Source organism: Bos indicus x Bos taurus, chromosome 2 (assembly GCF_003369695.1).
Source record: "Bos indicus x Bos taurus breed Angus x Brahman F1 hybrid chromosome 2, Bos_hybrid_MaternalHap_v2.0, whole genome shotgun sequence".
NCBI classification, from domain to species: domain Eukaryota; kingdom Metazoa; phylum Chordata; class Mammalia; order Artiodactyla; family Bovidae; genus Bos; species Bos indicus x Bos taurus.
In genome coordinates this window covers 2048331-2053555 of record NC_040077.1, presented here as the reverse complement: position 1 = coordinate 2053555, position 5225 = coordinate 2048331, and the positions used below count along the sequence as shown (strand labels likewise).

General features: G+C 45.7%; 1 pseudogene; it reads left to right on the top strand.

Annotated features, from left to right (window-relative positions):
- Window positions 1–3774: 3774 nt before the first annotated feature.
- LOC113880601 lies at window positions 3775–4386 on the top strand (annotated as a pseudogene).
- Window positions 4387–5225: the final 839 nt, after the last annotated feature.

The window sequence follows — 5225 nt, the reverse complement described above, 5'->3', positions numbered from 1 at the left end:
AGAAGGACCCATCCCTAGCTCTGCCATCTGCCTCCAACTCTCTCTGAGTTCTGAGGCATCTCTATGTCTGAAATGGAGCCCTGCCCAAATGAGCACTCCCCAGGCCAGGTTCATGGAGCCCAGGGACACACAGAAACTTGGAGACCAGTGAAGCTTCTTCACCAGCTTCTCCTCCTCTCCAGAACTGCTGCCCTCCAGGCTGGTTTCCAGGTGGGAGTGAACTTTGGGTTGCATTTACACAAAGGTTCTGTTCAGATGCCATCACTCTAGGATGTTCCTATTCAGATGAGATGCCTCTGGACTCACTTCCCCACCTCCCAGTCAGGCTCCCCAAGTCTGCAAGGCTTGCCAGTGGGGCTTGTGGAGCCACCCACAGGTTCACCCAGGCTCCCTGGCAGCACTGTGGGCACTAAGGAAACACAATCTCCCCCGCCAGCTTTCCTGCCCACCCCACTGCTGCTCTCCACCCCAATCTGGGGAGGGATTTGAAGGAGCAACTCTTCACAGCAAGTTCAAATACCCAATTTCTTTGCCTGCTCACCTAACACTTGCCCTGCCACACAGATGGGCAAAATGCACCTTCAGCCAATGACATGAGCATCCTCCCACCGTGCACTGATAAGCAGTCACTGCTTTCCGAATCGCTCTCATCTTGACATCCTGGGACATAGGTACACCCTGTCAGTTTTCCTCTGCTTGCTTTGAGACTGAACTTAATCTTATAATTACATGAGATAAACTGATAAACTATTACTGACTTTGGGTAAAAGACCACAGTTAACTTGGAATCCTGTTCCCTCTCACTGAAAGATAGCGCACTTTGATTTGTTTGTGGTTGTTTAGTTTTTTTGTTTGTTTGTTTTAAGCAATTGAATTACAACTTCACAGAGCAGCCGGCAAGTGTGAAGCAGAAGGGAAAGTGTGCATGTATGAGAAATCACCCTTCATTTTCCTTCCAAATGATTCAAAGCATAAATTTGCTTGAGATAGCATCTTGCAAATAACAGGACATCAAAAGGGAAGGAAGTGAATCTTAGCAGCAAAATCCTGGTGATTCCAAGACATGAATTTACCAAATGGTTCTGGTGAACTCCCTTCAAACATTGGTTCCTCCATCTTCTTGAAGACCCACCAGCAGAGGCCAACTCAGAGGAGGAGGAGGAAAGCAATGCTTCCAGGGAGAGAAAAGCTAGCCTGTGTCCAGCAGCTCCTGCACCAATCACACATCCCACCAGCACAGGCTCCTGAGGATTAATCCCCAGATTGTCTACCAGTTTGCTTGCTCCTCCCACAATATGACCACTCCCTACAAAAGTTATTGGATGAGAACAGATCAAACCCAGTGATCCATTGGCTAATCATCCATCAATCACCTCCACCTCAAAGGTTGGAAATGAGAGACAGAGAAAGCATGTGCAATTGGTAAGAGAATTTTAGTTAACGGGGTTGCATTGAATTCAGGTTTCATGATCATATTAGACAGAGGCACAGAGAAAAGGTGGCAGAAACAGAGAAGGAAAGAGGCAGTGCAAACAAGCTCATACATGGAGGGGAAAATAAAAGCCATGGAAGGGAAGTTGTCACTAAAGGACAGTTGTCACTAAAGGAAGTTGTCACTAAAGGAGTGTTCCAGCTCCCAGCCCTGTACCTATGGTTCTAATGTGTCTCCTCTTGCAGCCTGTCCAATCTTCCTAACAGGCCTGCAGTGCAGTAATGAGGAAGCTGAGGTGTCAAAATTTTAAGTTATTTACCAAAGTTATGCAAAGAATTGTTATTGTTGCTGTTGTTCAGTCACTAAGTCATGTACAACTGTTTGTGAACCCCATGGACTGTAGCACACCAGGCTCCTCTGTCCTCCACGGTTTCCCAGAGTTTGCTCAAATTAATGTCCATTGAGTTGGTAATGCTATCTAACCATCTCATCCTCTGCCTCCCCCCTCTCTTTTTGCCTTCAATCTTTCCCAGCATCAGGGTCTTTTCCAATGAATTGGCTGTTCATGTCAGGTGGCCAAAGTAGAATGCCTGATCCCAAGGACATTCTCGATTTTTGAAGCCCCAGTCATCCAACCTCAAAAATGAAATTTGTAGGAAGACCCTCTTGGCCTCGATCATATGAGTCTTTTTTTTTTTTTTTTTTTTGCTCATCCACTCATCAATCTTTGAAAGCACCACCAAGCTCCAGGTCCTTCCAAGGCATTGGGATACTCAGACGCTGACTCTGCCCACTATGTTTCACGAGGAGCTTGTGTCCTGACTGCTAAGTCCCACCAGAGCACTCTGCAGGCATCCATCCTTCAGCCCAGCTTGTGTCCTAGTGTGGCCTGTCTGGGTCCTGGTCATATATAACGTGGTATTCTTTGTTCTGGCTCATTTTTTAAAAAATTTGAGATTGTCCCCATGTACCATCTTGTGCACTTTACACACTATCTGTCTTTAGCACACTCATTCACACACTCACACCTGACTGGAGAGAAACTGGGTGGGTAACATACAAACCTCTGTCTTTGAACGGGGATGTCCTGTTTCCCAGTTCTGCACTCATTGGGACCACAGCTCTTGTGTGGTGGGAGTGGTTTCCACCTGGCGTGATCCCATCTGAAAACGAGTCCCTGGGGGCCTGCTCAGTCCCTGAGGGCCATGCTTCCTCCCCACCTCCTCTGTAATGAGGGGCTGCAGAATTCATCTGTGTGGTTACTTACACAGATTAAATGACTCCCCAGTTTCAATTACACGATTTGGGACAAGTTAAACCACCCCATCTAGGGCTTCCCAGGTGGCTCCATAATAAAGAATCTGCCAACCAATGCAGGAAGCATGGGCTCAATCCCTGGGTCAGGAAGACCCCTTGGAGAAGGAAATAGCAACCCACTTCAGTATTCTTGCCTGGAAAATTCCATGAACACAGGAGCCTGGCAGTCTACAGTCCATGGGTTGGCCAAAGAGTTGGACATGACTTAACAATTAAACAACAACAAACCAACCAACCTTTAAACTTTAATTTTCTCACTTTCAAAACAGGGTAATAAGAAGGACCATCTCCTAAAACTAATGAAATAAAAGGAACTAAGCTCTTAACACTCAAGCAGGGCCTTGGTGGCACTGCACCCTCACTCTCCTCATTCTGGCCTCATTGGCATCACCCTGGGCCCTCTCCCCACAGCCTTCTGCTGAAGCTTGATACTGGGAAGACACTTAACCCCTTTGTGAGGGGAGATACCTCCTCCCTCTCCCTTCACCAGCAAACAGCCCAGCAGAGTCCAGATATTGTGTCCATCCTAAACCTGCATGCAGGTGTTGGGTGTGTGCATGTGAAGTCCTGGAGGAGCTCCTCAACCCATGGCTCGTGAAGATGAGAAAAGTGCTTGTAGCAAGGAAGACCCCACTTGGAGAACTGAGCTCAATGTATGTCACATACTTAAAATAGAAAAGCTACAGTGTGGGCTCTGACCTGTTTTTACTTTCATCCATCAGTGAACAAAAACAATATAGGTCTTAATATAGGGAATTCACTGTAGTTTGTCACAAAAGGAAAATCACACCAAAGGGTCACAGCTGCATTGTTTTCAGCCTGCATATATATCACACACACACACATACATACATACATTCACACTCAAAGTCCAGGTGAAAAATCAGGCAGAAAACTGTCAATTCACTTAGAGAATTTTTGACAGTTAACCAAAGGTGTTATGAAATTAAAATTAGCATAGGCACATAGTTTTCTTTTAATTTAAAAATAAAATATTGAAAGACTTTGGGCAGGGAGTGGTCAAGATGGCACAGTAAGAAGGTCCTGAGCTCACCTTCTCCTACAAGCACAAGAAAATTACAACTATTTGAGCCCCTCCTTTCTGCAGCACTCGAGGGACCACGGCCAATCCTCGAGTGAGGCAGATCAAGATCAAAACCGGCGTGGTGAAGTGATTGGTCAAAGAAAAAATGATGTATGAAAAAGAAGCAAAACAACAAGAAGAAAAGATTGAAAAAAATGAAAGCCAAAGATGGTGAAAACTATGCTATTAAAAAACAGGCTGAGATCCTGCAGGAGTCCTGGATGGTGATTCCATACTGCCAGCACAGGTTGGAAGCTGCACACACTGATCTTCTGCAGTTATTAGAGAGTGAAAAAGACTTGGAAGAAGCTGAGAAATATAAGAAGGCACGTTTAGTACTGGATTCAGTGAAATTAGAAGCCTGAATTTTTCTGTACAGGGTATTTTTTGCATTAAATCCTGGGATCCATTCCACAATTTATTATTTTTGACCACTGCTATGTGTTCAAGTAGTACAAAAATGTGATTCTTTTTATGCAGTGCATATATTTTTCTTTGCCTAATTTAATGTGTCAAATAAATGAGTTCATCTAATAAAATTGCTTCTTTCATACAAAAAAAAATTACAACTATTTACAGAGTAACTATCTATGAGAACAACCTGAAGGCTAGCAGAAAAGATCTCCTACAACTAAAGACATAAAGAGGGAACCACAAAGAGGCATGTAGGAGGGGTGGATTCACGGTACAGTCAAGGCCCAAACTCCAGGTGGGCAACTTCCATAAAGAAAGATAATCACAACTGCAGAGGTTTTCTCCAAGGAGTGAGGGGTAGAAACTCCCCAGCCAAAGATCCTGCATTGAGAAGATAAGCCCCCAGAAGATCTGGTCTTGAAGGCCAGGGATTTGCTTTAGGAGAGTCAGAAGCTGTAGGAAACAGAGACTCCACTCTTGAAGGGCAAAATCTCATACTCCAAGACCCAGTGCAGAGGCAGTAATTTGAAAAAAGCCTGGATCAGACCTACCTGCTGATTTTGGAGAGTCTCCAGGAGGCAGCTGACACTCTCCCTAGAGACACAGACAGTGGTGAAGCCATTTTGGGGATCTTACTCCCCCACAAAAACACTGGTGCTGACAAATATCAGATCGGAATCTTCCCTCTAGCCTCTTGCCTGGGGCTCACTGCCCACCAGTCAGCTGGAGTCAGTCCTGAAACCAAGTCTCAAGCAGCCAGCTATGAGAAGAACCACATACAGCCACAAATGGCACCAGCCCCAGGACTCCCTGGAACCCCCAACTAGCCACTCCTCTGGGACTAGCCCTTCCTACAGTGACTGGCAACCTTCACATGAGGAAAGACCTGACGGCCAGTAGGGCCAGGAGCCAGCTCTGTGATTGTCCGATCACATCACCCAGACCCATGCAGCACAAACAAGACGCACCCCTAGAACA